This window comes from Amblyomma maculatum, chromosome 10 (assembly GCF_055883805.1).
Source record: "Amblyomma maculatum isolate TAMU_Amacu chromosome 10, ASM5588380v1, whole genome shotgun sequence".
In the NCBI taxonomy this organism is placed as follows: Eukaryota; Metazoa; Arthropoda; class Arachnida; order Ixodida; family Ixodidae; genus Amblyomma; species Amblyomma maculatum.
In genome coordinates, this window is record NC_139353.1 from 19,388,699 (window position 1) to 19,399,340 (window position 10,642).

General features: G+C 43.6%; 1 long non-coding RNA gene across 1 annotated transcript in view; it reads left to right on the plus strand.

The window, feature by feature from the left end:
- The window catches only part of LOC146175761 (uncharacterized), a 42,311-nt gene extending 31,884 nt beyond the window's left edge, over positions 1 to 10,427 (plus strand). The window contains exon 3 of the long non-coding RNA XR_014701151.1: positions 10,291 to 10,427. This is a non-coding gene — a long non-coding RNA (uncharacterized LOC146175761). The remainder of the gene's footprint in view (positions 1 to 10,290) is intronic.
- Positions 10,428 to 10,642: the final 215 nt, after the last annotated feature.

Consider the following 10,642-nt stretch of genomic DNA (forward strand, 5'->3'; position numbering starts at 1 on the left):
AGCTGCGTTTCAAGAAAAATCAGCCTATTTGTCCTCAGAACTCAACGATCTATTAATGCTGTCCAACTCAAATTTTCTCTCCCTATCCCTTCAGCGTACGAATGAACTTGTTTTGAGGCATGCAAAGCACTCGCAGCAGCGTTTATCAAATTAGGACTTTGCAGGAAGATATTACGAAGGACGTTTGCGGAACGCGTTTGGTAATTCCTCACCAAACGTGTATGCAACACTTTGCGTCGGTATGGACGCAAACGAGCCCGACCCTTTTTATTCCACTATCACACGGTGCCTCTGCTTTGCGCCTCCCGCGAAAGAAGAAAACGAAACCTCGAATCGAAAAAGACGTCAGCCGGACATATTTGTCGTAGGGCAAAATAGCACTGTTTCTTTAAGGTTTTGTTTTTTCATTTTGTGCGGCAACCTCGAGTGGTGAAATCTCTGCCTTGTCAGCGTCATGCAGCAGCATCGGTAACGCGTTGGTGGCGTTTCGGCACGCTAGTGTTCACGCCGAAAGCGATCGGTTCGGGGGACGCCGCAGGCGAAGATTTTTAGACGGAAAGAAGGTGGGTAAGGACAGGTGTGAATCGGAAACAGCCGTGAGTCTTTCAAACTCAGCCAACGATAAGAGTTAGCGTGGCGGAGATAATCAGGCTGACGCAGGGAGCTGTGCCCAAAACACGTGCCCCCCGCGGCTACGTGGGCGAGCCGAGAGAGCCAACTGAAAGGTATATAGAGAAAGGAAGAGAGAGGGAAAGAAGAGGGAGCCCGGGGAAAAAGGGAGTTTTTATTTGAGGACAAGTTTGAAATTTGGCTTTCAAAGAACGGGGCCTCGACTAACGGTTTAGTAAGGCTGCCTCGATTTTACAGAACAGGCTTGTGAACGCAAGCATACTATACTGTGAAGATTGACTAAGGCATGTAATCCTTCTTAGCCTGGACATGCGTTGATTGTAAGGCTAATAGTTATAAAGATTATTGCAAAACTACCTTAGCGTAATTACAAAACGGCTTATCTAACGAACTGAAGGCTTGCGTGACAGCGCGGGGAAGAGATAAGTCAGATACATATGAAGAACGGGTAGCTTTAGAAACACTGAACTGAGTACCCCATAACGTCTTAAACATTTCAAACGTTTTAAGAAAACGGAGAGCATAGCCTATATTTTAGAACTCAACAACGCATGTCACGCAGTTATGATAATCACGGGAGTAGAAGCAATAGCTTAGGAGGAAATAACAAGTGTTTTCTTACTCAGGCTGAACTGTATAATCGCGCGGTAAAGAAATAATTAAAAGGAGGTTGGGAGAAAGAGACGCCGTTTAGGAGGGTTCCGGGTTAATAATGGCTACATGGGTTTTTTAAAAGTGCACGAACGTCGCACGGCACTTGACAGTCATTTCGTATTTTGTATTTCATCTGAACTCATACATAGCGGCTTCGATAACGTGACATTAATCGTGCTCAGCAGCCACACGCCATTGCAACTGCGGTCTCGTGGTGGCAGATTAGCAAGTTTACATATCTAGGGTTGAACAGGAATTGGTAAGCAGGGGTATACAGTCGTGTAATCTAGTCACGATATTAAGGCTAACTCAACAGAAGATGCAACTAAAAGAAGAAAAAATAAACGGGAGTGTGAGAATAGATATGCGCTTGAAGTACAGACGCCACCAAAAACGCGGAGAAAGGCGGGTTTTGAAAGTTGTAAATTTGTGCTTCTGGACATTTTTTTTTCTTATATACTGATGCCACTGTCAGCTTTGGGCCGCAAGATTTATGTTGGCATCCTTGTTGTTCATGTCCGTAACTTTGTCTTACGTGACAGTGTATACAGCTCGTTTCCAGTGTGATTCCGTTCTCTCAGTGGTATGGATAAAGCGCCACTTTGCGACTGCTCTGTTTTATATGTCAGGCCGAGTAGTATATAAGTAGGCACTGTCTCGTACGCACAGCCGACATAAAAAGATTACGGAACGCTACAAGGTGAGAGATTTTAATATAGTCGCATACAAGGCATGCTGATTAGACTCACCAGTCCACATAAAAATCGTATTTTATGAATTATGCTGGCGTATTCTGTTCCAGGCTGCGTGTGGAAACGGTGATGATGTTAAGTTCAGTTCAGTTCAGTCGTTCAGTCGTGTCCGACTCTTCGTGACCCTATGGAACATGTCACGCCACGGTTTCCGGTCTCTCACTATCTTCCTAACATCACATAACTTCATCTGCAGTGACTCGAGGATGCCATCTAACCATCGCGTTCGCTGCCTACCCCTTCTCCGGCGACCCTCAACCTTTCCCAAGATCAAATCTTTCTCCAGCGACTCCTCTCTTCTCATCAGATGACCAAAGTAGCTGAGCTTTAACTTTAGAATTTGACCCTCCAATGAGCAATCAGGGTTTATGGTCGACAATATCGACTGATTTGATCTTCTGGCAGTCCAAGGAACTCTCAAGAGTCTTCGCCAGCACCGCAATTCAAACGCGTCAATTCTTCGGCGGTCAGCCTTTTTCACAGTCCAACTCTCGCATCCATACATCACAACTGGAAATACCATAGCACGAGTTATACGGATCTTGGCCGGCAGACTAATGTCTCTGCTCTTTACTAGGCGGTCAAGGCTAACCATTGCTCTCTTTCCCAGAAGAAGGCGTCTCCTAATTTCATGGCTGCAGTCTCCTTCCGAGGTAATCTTGGAGCCCAAGAAGAGAAAATCTGTCACAGCTCTCACTTCTTGTCCATTGATGCTCCAGGACTTGATAGGGCAAGACGCCATGATCTTTGTCTTTTTAATGTTCAGCTTAAGCCCAAACTTCTCAGCTTCGCACATATTATATGTAGAATGAGAGAAAAAGATCGCTGTTATCTGAAAGAGCACTGAACAAAAGTTGAGGGGGAGCCAGAGTTCGCAATCCGAGCCAATGTTTCGACAAGGGCGACTTGCCTTTGTCTAGGCCCAGACCTAGACAAGTCCCCTTGCGAACTGAGTCCCGCTCATATTACGTTACGTAAAATTCTAACTGCTGCTGTGCACACATTAGAAATCGCTGAGTAATACTGACTTGAATGGGTTTCCTTCAGCTTATGTAGGTAGGGTGAACGTGATGAACCAGCCGTAAGGCGGTATAAAACGTTGCCCCCTTAATATGACAGCCTTTCATTTTCCAGCGTAATAATGCTATCATATTAACTGCGTCAAGTGTCTAAAGCATTCCAAAAAGGCCATCTGTTCTTATCTGAAGGGACGACTAGGCCGGCCACACACTGATCGCAAACGGCCGGAAACGCAAAAGTGGAAGCGCCGCTACCCCAAAGAAGTAAAAAGATTGAAGACACTTGAAAACAGAAAAGCAAGCAACTATCAAAGGTCAAATGGCAAAAAAGCCGTGGCAAAATTTAATTATCCTTATCTACCTCTCGCTCCCAGCATGCTCACGAACGAGAGTAGCTATTTTCCCTTTCACGTATACTTCTTTTCGCTGCCGCGCCAGTCTCCAAGGGGATTACAACGTCCAGCAAAGACCGGGGGCGGCTGCAGCGCTGCTTCGTTTACAAATGAAAACGCCACTCCAGCGAATCCGATCTCTGACCCTTAAAAGCACTAGACGGCGCAGGACGATGTTGGGCGTTGCGTTGGAGAAGGCGAAGCTGAGCTAACATCCCTTCCCATCGTCTCGCCCGGTCAAGACAAGCTGTACTACGCATAACAGGATGAGGGTATAAGATCTTTAGGGATGGTGTGCAAGGGAGGAGGAGAAGGAGGACGAAACACAGCACTCCTTTTAGTTAGGTAAGAACTTCAGTGCATACTGACTTGGGACTGAGAGCATTTCTTTTTTTTTTTAGATTCTTGACCAAACATGGGCCTTCTTTTGTTGCTGCTATTGCAGGCTTAAGAATGGAGCTCTTTTCCTACTCTCCATTCCTCATGAATATGATCACTGGGACAGGTTGCAATTTAAGTTCACGACGCAACACAAATTTTTGTACAAATTTTCTTTTTTCCTTTGCTTCGGTGGGACGCTTAAGATTGAAAATTTTCCCACCTCTTCGTCCCTCATGAATATGGCCGCAGAGGCATAGCTTCGATTTAAGTTCACAAGACCATGGAAGCGAACAGAAGAAGCAAACGAACAGGACATTAGCTTAGAAGATTCTTTTTTTTTCTTTTTTCTGAAAACGCACCAATTTTTTTCTGCTGATGCTTCTGTACTTAAATGTTCTCGTGTATGCCCCTAGCGTATCTTTGTATAATGAAATTGTGAACAGAAGCTTATTTCCTTTTTTTTTCCTCGTTAAATATTTTTTTTTTTACTCGGACATTGCTGCCTGGCTACTATAATGACCGGTGTCGGCCTAAGAGTAATATGACAAACAATTTGAAACCCGTGCAGCTGGCTGGACTTTGGAAGCGGCTCGATCTGTCTTTTCTTATGTTGTAATGTTGTAACGTAATGCGCTGCTTGTAGAAAGACTATCCGGTGCTATCAAGGAAGCTGCAATGCCATGAATAAGAAATTGCACATTGTTTTTATTATACGTTTGCTCAGTTTCTCACTGAATTTTAGCTTGGCGTGCGTGTGTGGTCAACTAAGTATTGATTTCACGGCGAAGAAGTTAGACAAAAACGAGCGAAAACAATCATGCCTGTGGGGCAGGCACCAAGCAAGAACCGGAGGAAATAAATTGGGAGGACATGTAGATAGGCTAGAGGGAAAACGTGCAAAATGGTAGAAGAGAAGATAGCAAATGAAGGCAGACACTGCTTAAGACGTTATACGAGACAATATTTACAATACAAATACAGAAGAAACAATAATAGCAAAGATTACGCCCGTATAAGCCTCCTATGCTAGTATCATACTTGAGAGCGTAATATAGATGTACACAAGGCACATTTGCATGTAAATGATGTTTTCGAGAGAGTCCGAAACTCGACTCAAACAAATGAAAAAAAAAAATTATTTTCAAGAAAAAGCAGGTGACCATGGTAGGTTTTTGGTTGCAGCACACAATACCGACACGAATTACCCTGCAGAAAGTTCCCTGAAAAGAACAATTGGTCTTATGGATCAGCCAAACGTACCACGATTTGTGTGCTGTAAGAACTGCGGCAGCGCCTACTAGTGCATAAATTGAAAAAAGGCCAATGATGAAGCGGAAAGAAAACTAGGATGTTCCTTATAGCAAGATATGCCGTGGGATGAAAGAGTGCAGTTTGAGAAAAAGCAACAGGTGTAGTGGGAAAAGACGAAAGAGTAAAGAAAAGGCTGGCCTGATTTAAGGTTGCTCTAAGGCAAATATATGCGCAGCGATTTCTAGAGGCAGTCGGAAGCAGTAATCACAAAGAAGCCTAACGGGGCCGGATAGAAAGAAAAGGAGCAATGCGAACTCGGAGAAGGAAGGGAGAAAATCAGAAACAGATGTAGGGATCTGGATAGGAAGAGGGTGGCGGCGAATAAGAAGAATCGCAATCACCCTCTTCCCCCCCTCTCTTTTCTCTTCTCGTGTGCGTGTGTGCCGTGAAAAACAGCCCGAGATCGAAATTTCGCTGTTACTCCAGGGAGGATGTGACATTAGTTTTCATCAAGACTCGCGGTCGAGCACCAAGCCGTGAGGGAAAAAGGAGATTGAGAGAGAAAAGCCTCAAGCAATGAGAGCCTTAGGGAGAGCAACACATAACCGAGATAGAGGAATTGGGAGAAGAATGGACGAATAATGTGGCAAACAATGGCGGCAAAAAAAGGAAAACGAAACAAGCTAAGAGAAAAGAAGGTGGTGGGAGAAGAACATGAATCTTGAGAAAGTAAAGAGGAAAGAGAAGAAAAAAGAAAGATGTGGACTTGGCAGCAGGAAGCAGGTACATATGGGGCTCGGAACAAGAGGGTTGCCGGGAAGACAACGGGAACAAATGGAGCGGAATGTCGTCGCGGGGAACAACACAGTGAGGAACAAATCGCAAGCAAAAAGGGGATAACCACGACTGAGTTCGTGGGAGGAAGATGGGGAAAATCAAACACTGGATAAGCTAGAAAAGGAGAAAAAAGGCGCGTTTAGTGCAATGTGTCCATGTCACGGGGATGAGTTTAAAGCCAAATATTTTGTAAAATTGGGAGAAACAGCTGCTTTGCGGTTTCCTGTTTGGGAGGGGCGAATCATTAAGATATAGAGCTGGCTTCCATGAAGTTTCAATTGCAGTATTGGCGAACGTCACGAAACAGGTTACTCGCATTAGACAGTAAGTTGTTTACAAGTGTCCAACAGGTAGCTTTCAAGTATTACACTGAGGCGGTTGACTTGACTGAAATGGGATAAAAGTAGGCTGTCTTCAAAAATTACACATCTTTATAGAAATAAAAAAAAATAAAAAAAATAATAATAACGCGATTACGCTTGACGCAAGGGTGGAACAAAAGGTTGCCTTTCCGCAAAATTTTCGATTCCTAAGAAAACGCGCCTTTTGAAAAGGATGCACGAAGGCCGAAATTCGTCTGATATAGGGCACTAAGGGTTTCCGCGTTTTCGAGAATGTGAGAGCGATATGCACGAAGGCCAAAATTCGTCCGTCTAATGATTTCCGCGTTTTAGAGAATGTGAAAGTGATATGGATGTTACTAACACAACCGAACACAAGTCTCTGGTCGCAAGCAATCTCCTACCTATAGCAGGTAGGAAGTGAAGTATAAAACGTAATAAACCGGCTTAGTAGTTAATGTGATTCACATGCTTCCAATGCTAATGTCCCCCAACAAGTGTTTTACAGTACCTTCCTTCCACGCTCCGCACGTAACGTGATCAAGTACCAAATTCTCGAAAGCGGAGTATTAGAGTGGAGCAGTGAGCATCTCTAGATTGCTATTCAAAAGTCCTATACTGATCTTCACTTTAGCTGAAACCAGCTTGCATGTGACATTTGAAAATATTTCTATAGAAAACAGGTTGGCCAGAAAACCCTTGATAGATCATGGCTTTTCGGCAGAGAGATGTAATTATGGCGTACCAGTCGTTAGCCTGAGGAATATAAAAAAAATGAAATTGTGACAGCAGCTCGAAGTATTCTACGCTTTGAAAGGTACGAGCGAGTTTCGTGCTGTCGCTGCGGAAGCTGAACATACTGAAGAAAGTAAGTAGTGAGCTGAAGTGGCACACTAGGTTCTCGCGCATCGTGTCACTAAAATGAGAAAATGATAGGTACGTACATTTCACGGTATCCTATAATTCCTAAGAGCAGCCTCCCTAGAGCTTATTTGGATTACGTGACGACAGATGGCTTCGCAAACGAGTAACAAGAAGCTGGCGAACAGAATTACAGAATTACGCATTCCTTTTAGCTAATTGCGGAACACGGAAGTTCTGTACAGTCGTGCATATGAGTCTCTTACCCAGCTATCACGTTCATAAAAAGTCGACCTAAACATCGAGAAACTCAATGAAAGTGCGAAGAAAGGCACACTGCGGAAAATAGAACATGGTAAAAACGATGGCAATAAGAGTAGTGAAAGGGAACCGGCTTCACTAATTATGAATATATGAAGCATGGAAAAGAAAATATGTTTACGTGTTGGACCCGAGGCAGATTCTGAGAAGACGTGGCAGTGTAGTAATGTCATAGCTAGGAAATATGCTAAACGCCGAAAACGGCCACGAAGTAGAGGCACTAGCGCCAAACCTTCATTTAGTTAGGTTCCTAGCGGTCAGTATACGCTAATACTGAACCGCGTTCAGGCGCAATATCACTCGTTCTGGCCCTAAAATGTCACTCATAACGGTGGTTGGCGTGCAGAACGCAGTCTGTTGGCTCTGCGCTGCACTTCGCAGCACGCTTTAGTCGGGTTTTAATAACACTTTATTTCCTGCGTGGCATGCTTGCATTGTTCACGCTGCTGTTCAACAGTTTTAACAGCATAGCTCGGCCGACGTTGGATGCACAAGAACATATTTCGTACATTTTAATGACATTCATCCCTTCCGCATATAAGCTACTTTCATTAGAAAAGAGATATTCGTTCACAAAATACAGAAATATACTACGGCGCTCTGTAAAGTAAAAATTTGAGCTGTATCGATGAATTAAAGGTGATAATCTCAGCCTGCGTGGTGCAGCGGATATTTACAGCGCCTAATTTTGTGCACACCGACTTCGCTCAATAGGTACACGATCATTTCGTGCATACCTACTGCGTACAATAAACGCACGCACGATCCTGCCTTAAAATTGTAGTTAATTCCAAAACTGTTTAGGATTTTTGCAAGAGCTTAAAAAATATAATCATTATCACGCTAACATACGCGGGACCAACAAAATGTAATTATGATGACATTGCATAATCAGTTCTCAGGATGTGCCTCTTTTTCTCAAGCCTGATGACTGCTACGACTGCAAAGCAGTAGGTGTTATCGTTGTAGTAAGCGAAAAATCATTAGCGTGACATTGGAAGATAGTAGCTGGCGGGTGGCATAGCCTGGTGCTGATTGGTCGGCGGGCTGTTTGACGTCACGAGACCACACATAATACCACAAAGCTGGGAAGAGCTGCCAACTTGGGTCGCTCATTTTAAATGGGAGGGTGGGATATGTATCAATATTTAGGGCTCCTGGATGCCTAGTCGGACACGCTGCTTCTTAGCATAATTTATACGGCAATACCACGTCAACAACACCATTTTTGAAGAGTGCAATGTGTGAAAGCCAACTCATTGAGCTTTCAGGTGCGTATTTTTGACGTTGGTATTTCCAGCGACATTATCAAATAAGAACAGTTAAAAATTGGACTGGACATTTGATGATCACGGCAATAGTTTGCGCGATATGATATCGCTCTCGACAGTCAAAAATAAAATCAGAGTAGTTACTTCAGTTAATTAGGTGACTAAACCATAAGCCTTGTTGCACAACCAAGCCGCACAGATAGCGCAGAGGAATCTATCATGGTTTTCAAAATACAAATCTGCATACAGCAAAAAATTTGCCTTATCTGTTTCCTACCAACAAAGCAATACCGAAAAACTTGGTAGGAATTCTTCGGGCTGCTAGTATATCACACAAAAACAAAATAAAGCAAAAAGGATAAATCTCAGTCCCCCATGGTTCGAGATATCTTACTCGCCTTACATTTTTGTTAAGAATACTCGTGCTACTGCTCTCCCAAAACCATAATCTCATTAAAAGAAATGCCACGAAGTATAAGGCTGCAGACGAAAGAAAAGTGCTTCGGACATGTTCCCGAAAATATTTCATATACCCATTCCTAAACAGCCAAATGCGTAGCTGCGCTGTGCTGGAGCTTAAAGACTTCAGGCAATGCCTTTTCTAAAAACTCTTGTCTCCCTAGGGAGGCCGGCCGCGGAGAGGTGTATTTGCATTTGCTTGGCCTCGTCTTGTCCTCCACTATTCGATGCACTTCCTTTGCGCTATCATTCGAGAATTCGATGAATATAAAGATAAAGAACGGAAGCAACAAAAGTTAGGCGCAGAAAAATTCGACACAGAGGAGCGAAATCCGGTCCATTCCAATCATGGCAAAAGGAGTCTACGTTTTTCCTTCCCTCTCTACACACTTCCGGCGGCATCACTAAGGAACTAAATTTGACAGCCGCAAAGCTGCAGCCCTCCAGAGCGCACGTCCTAGCCGCAGGTTCGTAAAGACGGAGAGGAAAGTAGAAAAGGAAAAAGCAGTTTACGCTCAGCTCTTCCTTAACTTATACGCCGAGGAAACCGAATGGATCCTGTCTTTCCTTCCTCGGACAAAGTAGCCACCGTCGACAGAGCCCTCCTCAGCCTGGTTGAATAGTGGCCTTTATTAACCCAACGAAGCCATCCTTTTGATAGGACGTCGACTTCTTTACCGTTTTTGGTGCCACTTTTTTATATTGACTAAGTCTTAGGACGCAGCGAGTCGTTCGAAATTTTTCTATCGAGAGCCTCTGGGACGTCTTGTAGTTCAGTATAAGACGTGCTTTTGTACGGTGCATTTTTGTTTAGGTGACAGGGTGTATGTTAGAACAGTTCAGGCTTAAATGCGTCTTGGTGTGTGTAGCTTCTCATTCGTCATTGCACGTAATTATCACCATCGGTTAAGCCGTGGTGATAATAATTATCGTGGAGGAAGTTTCGTCTGAATAAATGTGCCTACCTTTCATATCCTCCGAACTACGGCCGTCTTGCTCCATCAAATTCCTCTTTTTCTCTCCTGTGAGTGCCATACCGACCCAAACATTGCCCCTGAATTGTGTTACAATTTTAAATCCTAGTTTCGCTTCTAATACAATTTATAATGTTTTCTCTGCAGGCCTGATGGCTCCGGAGCTATGATTTTAAGGTGTTTGGCAATCGATTAACAGAGTATGCCCAGTTACCAAGCAGACTCCCTGTTTGCCGTTTTCCTATAGGAGGTATTTTGCAGAGCATCGAAGCGAGTTGATGATTTATGATTATTTATGTTTATTTATGATTTATGATGTTTTTATGATTATTGCATACACCGAATATATTCTTCACCTCTTCTTGATTTCGGTTATAATGTCGTTAAAACACGTTTTTCTTTAGTGATACACTTAACCACCCTCTTTCTCTTTATCGCAATGTTACGCTAACGCTACGCTACCGGATTACAACACGTTTGATAATCTGAGCAACGTTAG